The 22,930-nt window shown below is 38.5% G+C and overlaps 1 protein-coding gene across 1 annotated transcript in view; it reads left to right on the top strand.

The window, feature by feature from the left end:
- The window catches only part of LOC103665247 (putative ankyrin repeat domain-containing protein 20A5), a 386,833-nt gene that overhangs the window by 610 nt on the left and 363,293 nt on the right, over window positions 1-22,930 (top strand). The window lies entirely within an intron of this gene.

The raw sequence follows: 22,930 nt of genomic DNA, 5'->3' as shown, positions 1-22,930 counted from the left end.
GGCTCAGATTCAGAAAACTGCCCTCCCCCTCCCCCCCATTGAATACAGCAAACAGTCGAGGAAGAAAACCAGTGCTTTCATCTGGAAATGCAGATATGTATGTTGTTCTCCCTATTCCACTTCTTCTTTTTTTTTTTTAATGGCACGCAATTACTTTAGCCACTGGACAAAGTTCGGTCTTTGGTCCAGGCTTGTACTCACACATGCCCACAACTCAGCAACAGCTATTAATTTGGAGGGAGATGGAGTGAAGATAATGGATGAGATACAAGAAAACATTCCAATTATAAAATGCCCCTTTTAATTCTCCAGACACTGTTGTTTTTTTTTTTTTTAATCCAAACAGGGATATTAAATTCGAAGCACAACTTGTTACAGCTCATCTTACTGAGGGCCCGATTTATTTTGTTTTGAGTTTGTGTTCGTAGGCCTTTTGTTTCTTTCTTCCTCTTGTTTTTTGACCTTTAGTTACTGCACAGCTCATTAGTTCCTTTAAGTTCGAGGTGAACTGAGGAGAGAGAGCGATAGTAAGACTCAAATTTGGCTGATTAAGGTTTGAAGGCTTTGAGGACAAGAAAGTTCTCTATGATTCAGATGCAAAACCTGAGGGAATTTTATTTAAGGTGATTCTGTAGGGCATGGTTCCTCTTCTCGGGGGACTTTTCCAGCCTTAATGCTAACATTTCCTAAGCGCTCATTCCCTTGTCAGCCTTTCACTCCCCTGAACAACATCAGTCACCCGCCTAATTGCCAAATCTAATGGAAAAATTTAATCCCCATTTTGTCATGCCCTTTGTGGCATATGCCAATTTTGACCTCCCCCTTCCTCCTTAGAACTTTCCTCCCTTTTTTGTTGTTGCTGTTGTTGTTGGTAGTCATCCTTCTTTTGTGGAGGTCTTGAAACAGGGGTGAGTGATAGCTGGCAGGAGTGTGGCTATTGTTAAACTAAGATCCAGGATCTTACCAAAGGACATATCCTTCAACTTTCTGAGGAGGCAATGGAAGTAGAAGAAGCTTCATCCAGTTTCTGTTGGTCACCAGCAGGGTCTTGACCTCAATTTTATCAGAGGTCCAGAGGTGAACAGTGGACTGACTCATGACAGCCAGCTTTGTGTGACTAGCATTTAAATCAGGATGAAATTTACTATGATAGTATAACCATGACCTCTGTTTAGGATAAGCAGTTACTAGGATCCAGGTACCTGGTGAGGTATCCCCGACTCCAAACCAGAGTCTGTCTTACTGATGGCTGCCAAAGTCAGTGAATTTACCTCTGTCCAGTCCTGAATAAACCCCCAAAAATCTCTTCTCTACCTCAACCCCATGTGGTTAATGCAGTCTTTCTTCAGTGTATAGTGCAATTTGTTTTAAGCTTTCTTAGCTATAATCACATCTCTGTTAAGCCTTCCTGAGATCACACCAAATGTCCTTGACAGGATTTGTAAACAACCCTTACTTCTGGTTTCTAATTATATTCCCAGAAGTAACCTAACTAGAATCAGTGAGTATTCATGCATTTCAAGCCCTGTGACATAATCGGATTTGATTTTCAGCTAAACAGTTTGAGAGGGTAGATTCAGAATAGAGGAGAATCCCAAGAGAGAGACTTATGTGGAGAGCTGTGGGAATGAGGGGGTGGAGGGAGAGCATCTAGAGATATATTACTATGTGTTATTACTTTCCCATTCCTAACTGTAAAAAAGTTACCACAAATTTGGTGGCTGAAACCAAGAATGTGTTATCTTACAGTTCTGGAGGTCAGAAATTCTAAAATCAAGGTGTGTGCTATGTCCCATCTGGAGTCTCAAGGGGAGAATCCATTTCTTTGCTTTTTCTAGCTTCTATGCTACCTGCTTTCCTTGGCTTGTGGCCTCTCCCTCCATCTTTAAGTATAGTATACCATCTTCAAATCTCTCTCTTCTTGTGATCTCTGCTTCATGGTTAGGGGGTATCTTTTTCTCTAAGGTGGGCAAAGAAAATAGGAATTGATGTAGATATATTTCTAGCCGTATATGTTACAAACTGAATTGAATTGGATTACTTGTGGGAAGAGATGACATTGTTTTAATTACTAGTCATATCATCATAGGGATAACTTATTTGACTGTAAGATTGCTGAAGTGGTGTGCCGTTAGTCCAGCTAAACCTATATTTCTCTGGTGACTCATGGAACTGAAATCCAAAGTGTTAACACACTAAGAAAACCAGGTTCACATCTGCTGTTTCTGGGGATTAGTCCCTTTCTCTGGAAATCCCCGGCAACTCTTTTTTATGGTGTCCAGTGGAGTCATATTGCCAAGTTTGAGAAATATCTGTCTAGGCCAACATTGCCCAAACTGGTCCACCAGGGAACATCATCCTGCAAGATGGGATGCTGGGAAGACAGTTGCTCCATGCTTGGGTAAGGTCCATGGAACACAGTTGTGACTACAGTTCAGGCCAGCCAAGAAGCTTATCAGTGGGTCAGATTCATCAAGGGCAAAGTGTTGGGAAATTCTTTCATGAGGAAGTCTAAGGGAGAAACAAACATTTTCTCACAACAAATAGGTATGTGTGCTGGCAGGGATAAATTATGGACTTATGACTATAACTTGTAAGTTTCTTTAGTACCTAGCCCTCCTGTCTTTCCTTCTTTTTCTCTACTTCTTTCCCCACTCTGTGATTCACTCAGACTACTTACAGCTTCATTACCTCTCAAACGGTGGCTCAGGACCACTTCTCAGTCTCTTACCACGGAACCTTGAAATTGCCTGTTGATTTTAGAGCCATTGCCATCCTCCCCTAACCTTACCTTCACCAGCTTCATAAAGCCAGGGACTGTGTTGTATTTATCACTGTATTCCCCATGCCTGATACAGGACCTGGCTCAGCCTGGGAGCTCAATTAATATTAGTTGAAATAACAATTAAATGAATGAGTGACAATATAAATGAAACAAACGAATGCCACTTACCTGTCATACTTGTCTTCGATCTTGTCTTTAACTAATAAACATTTTCAAAAACAATAAACTGTGGTATTGTGCTAGGTTCTGAGATTAATATGACATAATCTCAGCCTTTTAGGAGCTCCTAGTTCATCTGAAGAAACTTATGCTAAAAAAGAAAATGAGGCAGATAATGCTAGTTGCCTATCCCATTTTCTTTCTTCCCTTCTTTCTTAGTAACAGAAATCTGATTTTGTGCCTAGTGAAAAGTTTCATTTCACAACCTTCCTTGCAGATGGGGGTTACTAAGTATAGGCCACGGTATGTGGATGGGAGGTGTTGTATGGGACTTCTTATTTGTGTATCTGGTGGTGGGTGCTAGCAGGGCTGACTCGAGCCCTGTTATTGCCTGGAATATAGTTGTGATAGATGGAATCATAGCCACAATCTTGTGACATCAAGACTACCTGGAAGCCTGAGATCATATGCTAAAATTTGTACAGATGGGGTCATTTAGAGTTATTCAGCCTATCTTACCAAACCTTCATTTAGTCACTGTTACTGATAAATTTGGAAGGAAAAGGAAAAAAGTCATCTCTTCTCTTCAGTAGATGTGTGTGGAAAGCAAGTAAATATGGTATTTTTCTCATTCCCAATGAATATCTTGTATGCATACTGAAACTAGATAAAGATTTATAAATATTGTGATTTATTTGACAAATATAAAAGGGCTTTTTAGAAACAGCACAATTCTCAGATCTGTAGGGATTTTTAGTGTCATGATAGTTTCTTCTTTAAAAAAAAAAAAAAAGGGAAGATTAGTTACCAAGTCATAAACTACCCCTTAAAAGACCCTCCAACAGTTTGATGGGGTAGGAGGGTGATGTATTTTGTTAAACAATACAGCACAGTATGGAATGAAAATACAGCATAAACTATAAATGGGAACTGCAACAGGCTCTACCAAAAGGAATACATGCAAATATATTCAGAAACAGGATTTAAAAGATGATTGGGTCCTCTTTAGGTAGAAGTTTTTTGAGAGGATAATCCCATGAAAATGAAAAACTCCTGATTTTTTTATTATGGACTAGAAGAATGGATTTAATCAGCTGAGATTAATTATAGGGGACTCTCTACAAGAGGCTATACTAGGATCAGTATATTGGGGGAAAACAGTGAATGTGGTACCTGGTGTTATGAAGTTGCATTTTTGTAAATACATGAAGTAAAACCTGGTCTGTCTGGCATTCTTCCAACCTGAATGCTATTCACCAATCTCCCTCTACTTCTGCAATACTATAATTGAGGCTTATAGTGATGACCCTGAAATGACTTCTGAATCATAGCAGAAAGATTAAATTATCTTTTGCTTTGCCTTCATATATTTAATTATATGTTTATTAATTGCAAGCTGGAAATTTGATCTGTTTTATAACACTGCTGGATTAACCAGAACATGCTTATCAGGGACCCAGTCATTCACAATAGCAGAATTTATGGTTTGTGGGAGGAAAAAAACCCAAAAAGTGATTAAAAATGTAAGATTTATATGATCATAGCAAGAATAATTATTACAAAATAATTTAGAATCATCCAGCCACATTTTTAAGAATTGCTACAAATGTATTGGTTAATGATAAATGCTACATAGCTAATTTTTAAAATAAGTATATTCATGTTCTGTAGTAAGAAAAGTTAGAATATGAATAAATAAGTCTTCATTTTGGATTTGATAGAATGTGGTCCGTTAGTGTCTGCAAGAGAGCAGATATTAGGTATAGGCTTAGGAATATTATAAATCAAGTTGGGTTATATGTCCACATTTGGTTTAGGGTCCTGTTAAGTTGCTCCTTGTTTCATTTTTTGTTTCCCCAGAGATGTATTACTCTGGTGACAATAAAGGACCTCTAATAAACATATGGAATGAGCATGTGTCTGAGGTAGGGTTCCCTGAAAGTAGAGCCTGAAACAGGGATTCTGTGCAAGTGACTTATTGGGAGGATGCCTCAGGAGAAGGGGAGGGGAGGTTGCATAGTACAGTGTGGAATAAAGCTACATAAGGACATGGTCTCAGCAGGAGACCAGCTTCAGCCTGATTCTGTGGGGAATTCTAAAGCAGGAATTGCACCAGAGTTGGTCCCTTGGGTCAAGGAGGCTGGCCTTATGCATTCCCATTGTCAGTCACTGATTGACTGAGGGTTGGTGGTAACCCCCAAGGCAAGGCACCTTCTGCTCCCCCAAAGGCAAAGGTAATCTCTGAGAGGAGGGCAGCTACAGTTTGCCACCAACAGTCATGGCAGCTAGGGATGCAGGTACCAGTCCAAGAAGGGGATCCGGGCAGGGCATCATATCCACTACACGTCATATGTAGGTTAGAGACCCAAACAATCCTTAATGATCCTATAACAACTGAAGCATACTACTAAAAGCACTGCAGAGGCTGAACAACATGTATGACCTTGTTTCTAAAGGAAAAACTTTCAGAGTGCAACTAGGGATGCAAGGAACATCTCTCTTTTTCTGGCATGTGCTCTCCTTCTCCTCTCACCCACCCTTTGTGCCAAGCAGTGGTAGCTGGTGGTGGCTTCAGGGGATGAGGCAAGGTGCCCAGCAGGGAAGAAGCTAAGGATGTTAGGAAAATTTAGGATTGATCCAGAGAGGCTGGAATGGCTCTAGGAGTCTCTTGGGTTAAGGCTTATATCTGAGGCCAACTTGCCAGTCTCCCCCTTTCTTTTCTTCCACTTGTCCTAGAAACATACTTGCCTGGTTATCTTTCCTCTGTCAATCCTGTTGCTGCTTACCAGGATTTCTGTCTCCCTTGGCATAGAGCCCTACTTATCTTTCTTCAAACAGCTTTTCTACGATTCCTTATATAACAAACGTTCAACTTCAGTTTTTCTGACATTTTTTAGTAGTTTGACAGCTAAATATGATGGTGGGTGTAGGGAGAGGGACTAGAGTAAAAATCCTTCCCAGGCTCTTGCCTTTCCTAGATTTAGCCCAATAAGCCAAGCCCAACATAGGAACTATGGGTGGGTCTTTGGGAAAAACAGTCCATGTAGTTGATTCACTTCCATTTCAGGGAAATTGATTCACTTCCATTTCAGGCTGTTCTGGGAGGTTCTCAGTGAAGGCTTTGGGATGCAGTGTGGGAGTAAAGAAGGTAGACAACTCCAGAGGAGATACAGGAGTGGGCTATAGGAACAGACACAAGGCAGTGCATACTCTTCCTCTAGCAAACTCAAGGACTTTCTTTCTCTTCCTTCTCCTGGCCCTTCATCCTCAGACTTTCCGCTGAAGACACGAATTAAGACTAATGGAAGAAATGTTGACAACTGAGAATAGGTTGGTTTGGGACGGGAGTGGCAAGGTACTGGCTACTATAGGCTCTGAAGGAAGAGAGGAAAATCATAATTTTTTTTTCTAATCTGGGAAAGGAAGAGATGTTACCTATACCCTGAAGATGGGGTAGAGATAAACGATTTCAAGAACTACTGATATTGAAATTGTAAATACTACCATTTGGCTTGAATCAGAGCAACATTCCCTAATACTGTACTCAAATAAGCAGTGGGTTAGGGGTGGCCTCTGGCAGTGTAGTCCATGTGAGTGCTGTGTGGCATAGTGGAAGGTAGGAGGTTGATGGTATCCTCATCCCATGCCTGACATTTTCCAAGAGAGACCCTTCCCTTTCCTCTGGAGATCCCAGTCTTTCTGATCTGTATGGGAGGTAAGTCAACCCATTTAAATACAAGGACTTTAAAAGAACTCTAAGGCCCTTTTCTCAGAGATTTTGGAAAGATGCCAAGACAGACCTTAGTTCAACTCCTGACTCTGCTTCTTACTACCTGGGTGACCATGGGCCTGTTATTCAAGGTCTCAGACCTTAGTTTTCTCATCTCAAAACAAATAAGGGGTGAGAGAGGAGAGGGTAATAGTAGTAGCACAAAAAGACTTATGATTAATTAGAATAGCGTGTGTACAGCATTCGGCACAGTGCCTGGTCACGTAAGTGTTGTTGTTATTATCTGCAGGCTCTTAGGTGAGAAGATACTTCTGGCAAACCCAATGATTATAATTTTCTGTTTCAGTATACTCTGTGCCAGACATTGTTCTAAATGCTTCTCATACATAAACTTTTTTAATACAACAACTTTATCAGGTAGGCACTATTATTTGACCCATTTTGTAAATTAGGATGTCAAAGCAGAGAGAGATTAAGTACATTACCCAAGATTCCATTATTAGATAGTAGCAGAGCTGGGATTCAAAACCAGGAAGTGGGGCTCCAAAATCCGTAGTCTTTACCAGTACAGTATGTAGTTAAAGAGTAGGGCAAGAATCAAAAATAGCTGAGAAAATGGAACGTGGAATTGGCATAAGTTCCAAGTGAAAGGATCACAATGGCATCACAAATTGAGGTCCGGGGGTAAGCAGGTTCCTTTCACCTGTGCTGAGGGTGATGGGGGGCGGGGAGTGAGGAGTGGGCAGGGCCAGCAGTATCAAAGACTCCTCAGCATAGACGTCTCATGTAGCAAAAGAAGTTAACCTATTTTTTATAAGGAGTGATAAGTTTCCAGGTCGATATATAAGCAAATCGGGAAAGTAGCCCATAGACAACCATGACTAAGGTAACTATGTGCAACATGACATTCCTGGTCATGTGTATCTTTTACTGGATAAAGGACCATCCTGGAAAATGACCCAGTGAGTGCTAGCTCTTACTGCTTAAATCAGCTTTGTGATCCTGGGCAAGTCCTTCTGCTTTCCAGGACCTCTGTAAGATGGAAGTACGATCTGCCAGTGATCTCCCAGGATTGACTGACAGATCTGGCTGCCTAGTGGGAGTACCCTTTCCCTCTTCTGTTCACTGTGTATCCCCCATGTGTATTTATTGCAAGAGGGCTGCATTTCCAGGTGGGACTGCGTTGTTCTTGTACCAAGGGCTTACAAAATTATCTCCAGTGTCACATGTAGATCTAACATTCTGAATATATGAATCATAAGTAATTGATGCCATTGAAAAAGAGGAGACATGGCAGAATAGGCTTGCTTCCATTTCTAATAATGACCCAAATAGTTCAAAATCCAACTGAAGAATCCAGAAAAAAAATTTTAGGTAAGGCTTTAAAATAGATTTGCACCAGGAACGTAATATCAAGTGAATGTAATTCTATTATATATTTTTTACTGTATTCTGTGACTTCACTCTTAGCATCCAATTTATATATCAATTTGTGAGCATTAGTTTTCAAAAAAGTCATTATCTTGTGAGATCTATGAACCAATAGAGCTTTATAACAAATAAATGAACAAAGAATGGACACCCTAAGAAGAAATAGCCTCATGTTACTTGTACTAATTAGGGGTCATGACAGTGTGTCAAACTGAAGAAAAATTGCACAATACTCCAGTGATTCTAGATAGAAGTAGATGATCAATTCAGCTTTGGGTAGTTTCAGAGAGTAAATCAGGAAAAGGAAATCTTTTTCTTCTCTTCAGGACAGAGACATTTTTTGTTTTGTGTTTTAATTTTAGCACCTTATGTTCCCTAAGGAAGTGTTGGTTAAAACAAAAACTATGTACTAGAACCCAAGTGTCAGAAATTAATCAAAGATAGAGTAGCATGTCAGTCTCCCGCCTCTTGTGTAAAAGGTAATCATGATTGTACTCTGGGGATCTTTGTGGGTAAGGGCTCCTAGTCCTGCCTGGTCATTGTATACAGGAGCAAATGAGGGGGTTATTAGAAAAAAAATCAAGGTAAACAAAGCAAAAGAAGCAAGACAAATGAAATATGGGAGTTAAAATTCCAGACCTTGGCAATCAACACCCATGCCTTGGTGCTGTGCAGAAAAAGGAAACCAAGGGAGACCCGATGGCATCGTCATTAAAGGCAGGTGATTTTAACTACTGTCTTTCTAGTAGGCTGAAGTTGGGAAAGGAAGTGGTGATTTGGAGGAAGAACTATTTTGCACATAATTATTTCAGTGTGAGAGCTCAAGGACATCCTTAGGATATATTTTAGAGACAGTACAGAATTCACATGAATGATTAAAATTTGAATTTCTAAGATTGAGAGAAAGTAGACTATAGATAGATGATTCCCTAATTTAATATAGGCAGAAAAGAAGATGCATTGGGAAATAACAGGTCTGGAAGAGGTTTGAAAGGCTTCAGTACTGGTTTATAATCCTCCTAGGGCATGGACAGCATCTTGGAGTTCTTTTCTCTACTTTCAAACCTACCCTCCACCAGCCAGTTCAGTAGTTACTATGTATGTAAGAGACACCTGATTGAGTCTTTTGCTAGATAAATTAATGTACTTTTCAGAGCTCTCTTCAGAGAGACTGAACGCGGACAGTTATAAAAAGGATAGAATATTTGAGAATGAAATACATTGAAGTCTCTGATGCTGTTTGTCAGTTTTAACCCTTCTTCCTTCTGGCTTATCCTAACCCTACTCATGAAGGCGAGAGAACAGAGCAGAACAGAGCACTATAGATGGCTCCAGGCAAACTGACAAGTGTGTGGATTAGCATTAGTGTCACTATGGTGGTGCTGATTTAGGGCAATTTATTTAATGTGTTTGGGTCTCAGTTTCTGCATCTGTAAAAGGGATGACAGTAATGAGTATTTACCAAATAGAGTGGTTGAACGGTTAACTGTGTGTGACCTAGAATTGGCTGCAGTTCAAGTTTGCTGTTATCGTTGATCTTTCTACTGAAACCAGAAGTTTGGGGTTGGAGGCCTGGATCATTCAGTGAGGTGCTCTCTCTTATATGATATCTTATACTGGGACAAGGACTCAGGTGTGAGACCAGAAACCCAGCCTCTCAGTGAGGAGTGGGGAAGAGGGAACTTGATGGCCTGCTGATGATTCAGAAATGAAGACCAGTACCAGCTGCAGTTCTTAGCCCCCAGGTGGGTATTAGAAAAGTTTTTTCCTATTCTTGTTTGTTTTGTTTTTGGTCCATCCTGATAAACATCCTTACTGAAAACTTATTACTGCACATGAAAATACTGGAAAACCAGTCCTCTGAAATGTCTTTGCTTTTCTTTTTTTAATCAGTCTTTTATTTAAAATCTGAGCCCAGACTTGACATTATTGTTGTGAATGAGAGTTCTGTGTGGCAAGGCAGGGGCTGAGCAGCAGAAGACTTTTCTTGGTGTTGACCGTGAATGCCTGTTTGTTGCTTTGTAAAGTTGGCTTTGGGTAGTCAGGTTGTATAGGAAAATCTTCTTAAGAGTCACGTGGCAGCTTTTCAAAAAACTCTTTAGAGCTGGGCACAGAACTTCACAGTCTCACCCCCATCCAAGCAGCCTCCGGCAGGAGGAAGCAGAGCAGCTGTGCGGTATCTGTTCAGGGCAGTTATTGCATAGGCATGAAGCAGTATGCTCCATCTTTAAGTAAGTCAAGACTGCCAGTAAAGTTCCCTGTCATGGCACAACTGAAGCTGAAAAAATTTGAATTACAGCCTGTCGAGCTGGAAGGGATTTTAGAGCTCATCTCATCCAATCCCTTCAATTTCCAGTTGAGGAATCAAATCCAGAGATGTCTAGGGACCTGCTCAGGATAATGCAGCTAATTAGGCTCAAAGTTAAGACTCCAGACAGAATACAAACAAACATTTGTATTGAAACCTTACATCATTTCTATCCCTTGTTTCATCAACTTTTATCTCTCTGTAAAATAGTTAACACAGCAGCAAGCTGGAATTAGAGAAATTTGTGAGCAAAATTGTGTCAACATGTTTAGGATTGTATTAATATTCTCTGAAATCACAAAAAACATTTGATTAAATAGTTTGCAGCCAATTTGAGAATTTGTTTATTTTCAAAGGGTGCTTTCATTTTCAGAAGTTAAAGAAATCTTTGTTCTGTGTTCAGGCTTTAAAGGCTGGGCTCTTGATGCCCATGGTGGATGGTTCATTGTTGCTGGTGCCACCGTTAGACCAAATACTGCTTCAAAAGCAATTTGAGGCTTGGGCTTTTTAGAGGGGCCCAAAGTCATGTCTTTCTGATTATAGTACGTGCAGTTGTCAAGCGAGAGAAACCAGTATCTATCTCTTGGTGAGTTCTGCAATCAATGGACTGTGAGCAGTCAGACTTGCAGAGAACAGCCCTCCACTGCATTTAAGATATAGGACTTACCGCCCAGATCAAGCTGACTGAAATTGCCTTTTTACTTAAGATCAAACATCTTCAGAAGTCATGTTAGAAGCAGTAGGGGAACTATTAAGTTGTACTGTAATAGAAGAGCTAGAAAAAACAAATGTGTACTTGAAAGGTGGAAAGAGGCTTATACTGGGTATATTTGTATGGACCCTGTTCAGATGTGTCTTTTCTGCCATGAAGATTCTTTTGATTTGCATTTTGATATGTTTTCATTTTCACCAACTTTCCTTGTGCCAATTAAAAAAAAAAAAGAAATAGAAGTCAGTTACTCCCTAAATTCCTCTCAGCCTGTGAACATTCTTTCTTTATGCATAGTTGCTTGTTCGCTGCCTCTCTGAACCTGAGACCTTCTTGGCAGTAAGTAAATTTCTAGTGGTCGGACCAGAGAAAACTCAATCCCCAATTGTTCTCATCCTTCCCCCTGAGAGATCCTCCATATATCAGCCTTCATTCCAGTTCCCACCCTCAACTTTGTCTTTCCCTCTGCTTATCTTTCTTGATACATACTTGTAGATGTAGAGGTGAGCACATGAGACTTTTCCTCCCTTCCCTGATTATTTTACAGAACCCTCTCCCCCTACACCTGTGTTTAGTATTTTCTCTCTTCCATTTTGTTCCAAAAATCTAGCTGTAATGCATGGCTGATAAGCACATTCATTTTGCTTGTGATAAACCTTGAAGGAGGAAAAATCAACCTAAATAGCTACTGCCAGAATACTCTTGAAAGTTCACTTTGGCTTTACATGAAAGTATTCATTTCCCATTTCCCACTCTCCACCATATCATTCTCTATTTAAACTTAATTTCCTTATTAAAAAGATTTTTAAAAATTATTTCTAGTTAACAGTTCCATTTTGAGTGCTACAGGACAGTATTGTCTTCCACTACTTTTCATTGCAGATAGACCACAAGAGGTAAGTGAGCCCTTTTGAAAGAATTTTGGAACCTGGCCATTTTTAGAACATTGTTTCTATGAGAAAATGAATTCCCAGCTTTTAGAACATGATTTATTTTAAGTTGGGTATTTTCTCTGTGTGTTTGATAGCAAAAATCTTTTTGATGTGGTAACATAAAATCAGAGACCTGCCTTGGTTTTTACCTTGTTGAATATTCTCATTATAGAAAAAAACAACGTGTTTTTATATTCTTTTGTGTTTGTATAACATTCTGGAGACCTTGCAGTGTACATTATTGGTGTTTTATAATTTTAACAATCCGTATATGGAGAGTACCGTCGCCTGCTTCTTCCCTTCCTCCTGGTACACGTATTTCCCAGTCTCCCTTGTAGCACCGTGTGGCTGTGTGTCTGGATACTTGCCAATGGAATATGAGTACAAGTGATGTAAGGAACTTCTACTTTATCTGCTTAAGAGGATATCCCTGGCCAGAGACTCCCTCTCTTTCCCCTATTTAGCCAGCTGGAATGGTGACAACCAGAGCCCTGCAAGCCAACAGTTGATGGCAGAGCTGCTGCCAGCCTGGGTCTCCAATGGCTGACTGGAGCAGAGTTGCCCACCAAGTTGGAATGCTTATCTTGTACTGTTAACTGGAAGACAAATAAACTTCATTGTTCTTTGAACCACTGAATTTTTGGGGTTTTCTTTCTTACAGTGGCTTTAGTCTACTCTATAATACTCCTACAGAGATTATTTTTCAAGATATCTGTTGTAAAGTATTTTACCTCAATATAGAGAATAACCAAACTATATAAGCGAGAAGTAATTTTCTTCAGAAAACAAAGTGCTAGACATTTTCAGTTGTTTTCCTTTGATTCTGATACTGAGTTTCTCTATACATTAAGAAATTAATAAGGCTAAATGTAATCTTCCATTCAGACCTAAAAATCTGTTTACCAAAGGCAGATATATTTTCCAGAGAGTAGTTATTTGAAATGGCCTTCATTTTATCTATTAAAGTAAAATAAGTAAAAGAATACCCATTTCAGAAGCACATTTCTTTGATATAGTATCCTGTGATAATCCTGTTTTAATTAGGGCCAAATTCTGCTTATGATCAAATGTACTCCTAGAAACAAGATTCTTCAGGGGTCACCCTATAATACCATAAGAAAAAAAGCATAAAGCAAAGTTAACATCATCAAATTTCCAAAAAAAAAAAAAAAAGTATGAATTGGATTCACACACACACCTGTTCATGGTTTGTTTTTTATACCCATATTTGGTATTATACCTAATGGTGCTTCTTTGCTGAATATTTTTGTTAGTGTATTTTTTGTTTGCCCTATTTTCCTCACAAAGCAAAATCATATTTATAATTTAGGTTTGTTTTTTGTAAAGTTCTTCCATCAGAATGTTTTAACAAAATAATTGAAAATATAAAAGTTAAAACGAATAGTGCCAAATTGGCCCATGGCTAAAAAACAAACACGTAGCCTCTGAATGACGTAAGGGTGAACTCATTTCTCTCAGTCCTAAAATTGAAGAGGTAGGAAAAGAGAGTACAGAAGATTCTATGATCTCATAAAACTCGTAAAAATTAAGTGAATGTTATTCTTAGTACATCTCAGAACCCCAAGTGAGTTCTGAGAAAATACACAGAAGAGGATAAAATAGGCATTAGCTATGGGAACATCATCCATTCTCTCTTTCTAATAGCAAATGCATCTTGGGGTGTTTTTGTTTGTTTTTTAGATACAATACTGAGCTTTAGCTCTTTCTGCTGGTACCAAAATAATGATAGTTGTTATCTAGATCTTAAGTACACTTATGAAGATTTCTACTTCAACCTTACACTGACATCTGTGGAACTTTGCTTTAGTAAACATTATGGCCCCTCTTCCACCAGTTTCTGGCTGCCTGACTAAGCTGGGTAGAAGCATCATAATGAGCCATCAATCAGACTGACAAAAAAAAAAAAAAAAAGAAAGAACATGCTCATGGAGGGGCAGGATGCAGGATAGTATGAATTAGAGATCTGAAAAGAACTTTAACAAGGCTTCTATTTCTTTCTGTATTGAAAGATATAAACCACACATTATAGGCAATTGACTGCTACGTGACAATTTATGTAGAGGCTTGGTCCAGAAAGTCTGGAGAACTGAGTTCTAATGGTGATTTTATCACTACTTAACTCTATGACAATCCAAGCTAGGGCCTCAACTTCCTTTTCTGAAATATGAATGCTGTATCCATACTTGTTTTTCCCAAGCTCACTCTAAAGGAAGTCTGTACCTGCAGGATATTACATGGTGTAAAACTCTTTATTTTAAAATAAAAATAAAGACATCCTTAAAGAGGAAACACTATCACAATGGGAAGGAGTAGTAAAAGGCTGAGGGACTATGACCATGGGAATGCATCTAAAACAGAGGTCAGCAAAGTATAGCCAGAGGGCCAAATCCAGCCTGCTGCCTTTTTAAGAGTGGAGAATGACTTTTCCATTTTTAATTTTTTTTAAATCAAATCATTCAAATATCAATGTCCATAAATAAAGTTTTATTGAAACAGAGTTCTACTCATTTATGTGTTGTGGCTGCTTTCACACTACAACAGCAGAGTTTAGTATTCATAACAGAGACCATATGGCCTGCATCAGCTGACATATTTACTATCTTTCCTTTATGGAGATAGTTTTCAACCCTTTCTCTAAAAGATCCAAGGGCAGTTGAAATTTTGATTTTGGAATGATCCACAAGAAGCAACAGTTTAAAATGTGGGAGTTGATGAAGTCAAGGAAGAGATTAAAGAGGCCTAGAGAAAGCACCTGGTGGAAGATCACTTTTGACAAGTTGGAAGAGGAAGGAATCAGAATCCTTGACAGAAGCAAGGAAGGGACAGTTAGTGCATGGTATGCCTCCTGGAAGCCAAGCAATGGAGTTAGTTTAAAATGAATTGGTAAGAACAGACATGTCAGAAAGTATAAGGTAAACTGAATAATAAAACAGTTCATTGGATTCGGTGATTTAGAAGTCTTTGGTGGCCTCTGAGAAAGCAATTTTTAATGAAACAAAGTGGCATTAACTAGTTTTCAGGAGGTCCAGAGCAAACAGATTTACCCTAGAAAGGAAACCAAGAAGATAACAATCTGAAGGAATTGTAAAACCAAGGGAAGTTGACTTCTGTTTGCTTATGTGTCCATTGTTATTCATAGGAAAGTACTGAAAGTGTTTGTAGGCCTAACAGACACATCCAGGAGAAAGATGAAAAGAGAAGACTGAGAGACAGAGCAGAACAAACACCAGGAAAAGGAGCAGGGAAAGGTGGGACTGATGACGGAGTTGAATAGAGAAAAGGCAAAACTCCCTTGAAGCAATAAAGAAGAAAAAAGAGTGGAAGCACAAAGAAAATTTGAAGGGGGAAGGCAAAAACCGGTGTCACGACAAATGGCAAGATCACCTTCATAAAATAAGGGAGATGGGATTGTGATGGGGCATTTCAGGAGACACCAATAACCGTCTTGCATGAAGCTGTACAAAGTCCACTGGAGGGTCTGAAAGGACCGCTGAGAAAAACTACTTGATATGGTTTTGTAATCTTTCCTCAGAGTTTGGCAGCTTAGATATGGAGATGGAAAAGAAAGTTGAGATGATCAAGGACTGGTATTGATGTGGAAGACTCAAGAGTTAAGGGGTGGAATGCATGTTCAAAAAGACAGTGTTGAAATAATTTGTCTTGCAGTTCAGACTGGTTGGTAGAGGAAGTTCCAGAAGGAACTTGATCAACTAGGAATAAAAAAAAGACTTGAGACAAATTAACACCAAAGTGCCCTTTCTATAAGAAGTTGTTAGTACAAAAGAGAAATCAATTAAGTTAAAATCAGAAAGGAGGAGCCCTATCATCACCACCACCAAATTTAAGATGTTGGAGTATTGAAAATAAGAACATCTGGCCATTGTGGGTACTGTGGGGATCTCAGAAGAAATCTGAAGATGAAACTCTAGGAATGTCTGCTTTACCTAGGAAGCCCCTTGTTCCTTATGAAGGCTTCTTGTTGCATGGGTGCATCTCAGGGCCCTCCCAGGAAGGTGATCAGAGAAAAGACAAGTGATGTCTGAGCTGTTGCCAGCGGGACTAGATGACAAAGAAAATCCTGAGCCAGAGAATCTTAACTTGAACCTGGGGTTGAAACAGAGTAGTCCTTTGGAGTGGAGTTGAACAATGACTCAACTCATTGACTTTGGCTCACTGGGCTCCCTTTCCCTCCCTCCCAAGGAAACAGATTGAGTGAATAATAGCTGTGAAATGCTCCCTTGAGAACAAGCCTCCTACACACTAATAAATACTAAGTGCTTTTCATTACAGTTTAAGTGAATGACTTGCTTCCCACAAAAATGCTTCATAGTGAATGGCAGGAGAATGACATTTCCTCAAAATGTTACACATTAATACTAATTTATTATAAAATCATGCATGTCTACAAATTTTGTTGATTGAAAATTAATTGCATAAGCATTTGAGGACTGGTGGGAGGGAAATTAATAATTACCTGAACCAATCAATTATTTGAAGAACCTAAGCATTAGGTTAAATTTGCCAAAGGATAATTTTGAAGTACATTTAACAAGTAGTGATATTTTGGGGTTATTTGAAATGAAATTGTCAGCTCCCATTTTACCTCTTCCCTTTCCCCCTGGTTCCAACCCTTCCCCCATCCCTGCTGCCCCTAAATATTCCTTCAGAGATAAGCAAAAATAGATAGGAAAAGACTCACATATTCCAAAAAGCAGGTAATTTCCTGGTCTTCATGAAATCAGAATACTAGCTCTCCCACAGAGAAACAAATTGAATGGCAATTTTAGGATAATTGAATTGCTTGATGCTTTTCAAGTTGTTGGGAAACCAGTACTGTGAAAACCATTTTTTTTTCAGTGCTACCTGTAGTTTCCTGTGATACGAGATTTTTCTGTTTACCTATTAAAAACAAAACACAGAGCAAAGATTTACAGATTTGTGAGTGGGTTTATGTTATACAATGGCTGTGAAAATGAACACCTGGTAAACTAAATTAAAACATACTGAGTTGCCTGGCTTTTCAATAAATCAGATATAATAATTAGGAGTGAACAAAAAATATGTATAAGAGACTCGTAGATCCTAATTTTAAACCATTTAAGGGCAAAATCGTTAACTTTTGTTTCCCTTTTTGGATGGCAATGGGGGCTTTCAAGTATGAAACAGTTGATAATGATAACCAAACAAAACGGTTGGTAATTACAAAGGAGACTAAAGCACAAAAGAAAAGTAACCAGGCAGAGACAAGGCATGGAACTGAACAGAAATGGAATGATACAGGCATCTGGTTCTTAAACTTGAATGTGCCTCAGAATCACCTGGACAGCTTGTTAAAACACAAATTGTCGGGCTCCACCCCCAGAGTTTCTGATTCAGTAAGTCTGAGATGGGGCCTAAGAGTTTCCATTTCCAACAAATTTCCAGAAGATGCTGATCCTGCTGGTCTGGGATTATATTTCAAGAACAAAATTGAGGTTGATTTAGGGCAACAGAAAGGTTTAATAAGAAAGTACTGAAGACTGAGGAGAGATAGAAGAGAATTTATTGGAGAAAGTTAAAGGGAAGATGGAATTTAAAAAATGTGAGGATGACTAAATTAAAATAATAGCAAGGGAAGGCAAACCTTAATTGAATGCAAAGCCCTGTGCTAGGCACTTTACATTCTCAGTCCTGCCAGGTTAATAAAATAATTTAACATCCAAAAGAGGAACCAGAAGATGCTCAAAAACTTGACAAATATGAGTGGATAATGACAACTAGTTAAATAACTTTCCAAGGTCAACACAGTTAAAAAGTGGTTCTGAGTTGTAAGCCACTTACAAGATAGACAAGGAATAGGACAGACGGAGATCAGAATACCATACTTATTATTGATTAAGGCTGGATGGGATGATGTGGCTTAGCAGTGCAGCAACTGTGGGTTTCCTAATACTGCAGCTCAGAAATAGGCAGACTTATCCATCAGTCCAGGCCAGATGGACATGTCTCCTCCTGTGGGAGCCTCCCCTTATAAAACTTCCAGCATAGAAAAGAAGACATGAATAGGTACGAGGAAGGAGAGTATGCCAATGGTTGAGCTCTGTAAACCCTACTTACTCTTCTGAAATCTACCAATCAAATAATTTTCTCCTCATTCTCTGAGGCAGAGTGGTAAAGGAGTAAAGGGGGCCAGGAGTGTTATATCAGCCAAGGTCTCTCTAAATACAAGAAAACATCAGAAGCCAGGCACAGCCTCCTCCTTAAGGGTGGGAGAACCTAGGTTAAAAGTAGACTGTTTCACTCTAAAGCCTGCTTCCTGCCAATGATTCCATTGCTTCTAGAAAGAAAACATACCAAAGACTGGGGAGTAGAGAATGCTATTCTTCACTAAGAATCCTAGGAAGATGCAAGATGAAGGAGCCACATACTGTATTTCGGTAACATGGTAGCTTGAACCACTTGTGCTCAGCAGCCGGTCATTGCCCGCAAAGCTAAACAATTGGAATTGGGCCTGGATGGTGGCTGGGTCAATATCTCAAGGAGAGGCTGGTTGATCTAAATTTTGTACGTGGCTTCCCAGTCTGCTCCTCTTTGATTGTTGACCATTTTGTAGCCAGAAGGCATAATTACTAGTTTTCATTTTCTGTATACCTATGTCCATTAGTTTGTCCCTTGGGTAAATGGCTCAAATTGACATTCAGAAAGGAAATAAGAAAGTAAAAAGCAGAATCATTCTACTCACACAGACCATGTAATCAGGCTAATATTTCTAGTAGTCCAACCTGCCACGAGTCCCAGCTCATCACATCATCAAAGGCTTGCACTCCAGTTCCTGCAGAGGCTGAGAGCCGCTCTAGGTCTGCTCCTGCCCTGGCACAAGAGTGTTCGATTACATTCTGAGTTCTGTCATCGGTACACACTTCCATCTACAATGGATGAAGGCCAGGGTGTCCCTCATGGAGAGCCCTCAATTTGTCAGTGTACTTGGGCTCAGTAGAGCACCTCCTTGGCACAGTGAAAGTTCTTTAAATTGGACTTTGTTGAGATGCTGTTGGAGGCACATTTTAAAGCTGATACTTTAATTATATACCATTAACGACTGCTGCTTCCATGTATTTAAATTCAGCTCTGAGGCCTCAAGGATTTTATCCCAATAGGTGAAGTTTTACGTATGCAGTGAGTTTTTTATTGTTGCTGTTTAAGGAAAAAGGTTTGAATTCTGACATTCCTTGCTGAGAACACAGAAGAGGAACGAGCAGATGCCCAGGAACTCAACAAATATGAGTGGATGAAGATGAATATTGGAAAACCAGCAGGGAAACAGTATCTGAGCTGACTGAAGTATAAAAAATCCTAGAACCTTCACACATTTTAAAAAATTACTCTAAGAATTCTACTTTTTTTTGGGGGTGGGGAGGCAAACCAGGGGGTTTATATTGGTATATTATCTTACAGCTGAAATGATCAGAAAATTTAACCTGAACTCAAACCTATAGTTGGTCAAAATTTTTAGCTGGAAACAGAAGAGAAACACTTAATATATCTTGAAGTTCTAAACACCCATATAAAATTCTTACCATTTGGAAAAAATTGTAACTTTTTAAGTATTAATTTCCATAAATGTATCTTCCTAATTATTTTCTTAATATTAGTAAAATGGCTTCAAAATTTTTTTGTCCTAAATATTTGCTGTGGTTAGTGAGTGTTCAGTCTATGTAAATGCTCATTTAAATTCAGAGATAGGAAGAAAGTGAAGAGATCAAGCTTCTAGTCTATATTCTGGCATAAAACAGTGGTATAATCTTTGGACAAGCTGGTTTTCTCATGTGCGAAATACCTGTTGAACATCATTCAGAGATGTATTATAAAGGTAACATGAGATTATGTGTACAAAGCACTGAAAAAAAGTTTAAAATGTTACATGACTTTTAAGAAATATCATCATTTTGAATGGACAAATAGCATAAACTGAAGATGTTTAGCTTAGGGAAGGTGAGGCAGAAGTGGCAAATCAAAAATGTCTTCTGATACTTGAAGGGTTGCTCTGTGGATCTGGAGGACAGACTTTAAAAGATAGTAGAAGTTAAAGTCCAGTTTTCAGCATTATATAAAAGAGAGCTGTCTCCAACAATGGAGCAGATGGACTTGTGAGAGAGTGATACAACTGTCCATCATGGTGTGCCAGCCAAGATCCTATGGGAGTAGGAAGGGAAGGTCGAATCCTCTCAGGGCTATTTAAAAACACCAAGGCAGCAAGATTACATAATTAGTTTTGAGTTTATTGTGATAATTTTTTTTCAATTGCGAAGTTATTAAATTACTCTTCTAAACTAAAGAGATCTTCCCCTTTATAATTAATATATGGGGAGATACTTTGAAACTGTAAATAATGTTGTTTCTCATCAAACTTTTACCCACTGGTTTTATTATCCATTGATAATTTTCTACCTCCATCGTATTTTTTCTATATTTATTAGTTGGCATTCTACTATAAGGAAGTATGTATGTATATATGTATTTGTGTATTTATAATGGATACAGACTCATGGATTCTTATTCAATAGGTTATAATCCATTGCTATCATCATTTATATTGATGTTCAAATTATCCTAGTTTTGGCTAGTGATTCTTTCGTGTCGTTTTGATATAGCCCATCATTTTTATAGCAATCCTTTACTTTCTTGTGAAATAAGGTGTTCCAGGCTCATCCTGTACTTTCTCTGCCCCAACCCTGAAATTAGCCATTTCTCCAAGCAACTCTATTTCCTTTTAATGGAGAATGGTACAAAGATTGGGGGCTAGGTATGCTTATTGCTACTGGTATATCATTGTTTCCTGGCCCTTTCAGAGAAGAAAAGAATAGACAGATAGAACTCTGAGTTCACATATTAGAATGTGATAGCTCCAATTCCAGTCCAACACCACAAGCTACAATATATTTCAGCACTGTCCAGTGGATACAAATATGAGCAACATACGTAACCATAAACTTTCTAGTTGCTATGTTATAAAAGGAAAAAGAAACAATTGATTTTAACAGTGTACTATTTAACTCAATATATCAACAAATTTTACCATATCAACATATAATCAACATAAAAAGTTATTAATAAGATATTTTACATTTCTTGTACTAAGACTTCCTAATCTAGTGTGTATTTGACATTGACAGCACAGCCTTAATTTGGGCTAGCCATATTTTAAGGGTTCAAAAGCCACATGTGACTAATACCTACCATATTGGACAACATAGTTTTAGTTTTCTTTGTTTCTGTATTTGTTACCCAATTCTTGACAGTGAGAAATCTGGCTCCTATTATTTTCGAAACCCTAGAATTTTGCTCAAGCCTAGAACATAGGAAGTAGTCTCAGAATAGCTAACTTATACTGCTGAAGAAAAGAAAGCATACTACTAATTAAAGTTTATTCTTGTTTTCAATTTTTAGATAAAAAATGTAGAATGAAAGCCACAAATCTGTGCAATTCAATGAGTTTTTGTTTTTCATTTTTTTTAAAGTTTTTATTTTAATTCCATTTAGTAACATAGTCTTATATTAGTTTCAGGTTTACAATATAGTGATTCAACAATTCCATATATCACCTGTCTCATCACAACAAATGCCCTTCTTAATTCCCTTCACCTATTTCACCCATCCCCCCTACCCACCTCCCTTCTGGTAACCAGTAGTTTGTTCTCTGTAATTAAGAGTCTGTTTCTTGGTTTGTCTTTCTCTCTCTCTCTCTTTTTTATTCCCCCTATGCTCATTTGTTTTGTTTCTTAAATTCCACATGTGAGTGAAATCATATGGTATTCATCTTTCTCTGACTGACTTATTTCTCTAGCTCCAGCCACATCCTCACAAGTGGAAAGATTTCATTCTTTATGGCTGATTAATATTCTATTGTATGTATATACCACTTCTTTATACATTCATCAGTCGAGGGACATGTAATCTGCTTCCATATCTTGACTATTGTAAATAATGTTGCTATAAACATCCGGGTGCATGTATCTCTTTAAATTAGTGTTTTGGTATCCTTTGGGTAAATACCCAATAATGCGATTGCTGGATCTTAGAGTAGTTCTATTTTTAACTTTCTGAGGAATCTCAATGCTGTTTTCCACAATGGCTGCACCAGTTTGTATTCCCACCAATAGTGCACGAGGGTTCCTTTCGCTCCACATCCTTGCCAACACCTATTGTTTCTTGTATTCTAGGTTTTAGCCATTCTGACAGGTGTGAGGTGATATGTCGTTATAGTTTTGACTTGGCATTATAGATTTCCCTAATGGTAAGTGATCATGAGCATCTTTTCATGTGTCTGTTGGCCATCTGGGTGTGTTTTTTGGAGAACCATTTGTTGATGTCTTCTGCCCATTTTTAAATTGGATTATTATCATTATTTTTTTGTATTGAGTTTTATAAGTTCTTTATATATTTTGGATACTAACCCTTTATTGGATATGTCATTTGCAAATATCTTCTCCTATTCCGTAAGTTGCCTTTTAGTTCTATTGATTGTTTCATTTGCCATGCAAGAACTTTTTATTTTGATGTAGTCCCAATAGTTTATTTTCGCTCTTGTTTTCCTTGCCTTGGGACCTATCTAGAAAAAAGTTGCTATGTACCATGTCAGAGAAGATACTGCCTGTGCTGTCCTCTAGGATTTGATGGTTTCAGGTCTCACATTTAGGTCTTTAATCCATTTTGAGTTTATTTTTGTGTATGATGTAAGAAATGTCTAGTTTCTTTCTTCTGCATGTTGCTGTCCAGTTTTCCCAACACCATTTGTTGAAGAGACTGCCTTTTTTCCTGTTGGATATGCTTTCCTTTTTTGTCAGAGATCAATTGACCATATTGTTGTGGGTTTATT

This window comes from Ursus maritimus, unplaced genomic scaffold (genome assembly GCF_017311325.1).
Source record: "Ursus maritimus isolate PB19 unplaced genomic scaffold, ASM1731132v1 scaffold_26, whole genome shotgun sequence".
Lineage (NCBI taxonomy): Eukaryota > Metazoa > Chordata > Mammalia > Carnivora > Ursidae > Ursus > Ursus maritimus.
This window is presented reverse-complemented; position numbering and strand designations above follow the sequence as displayed.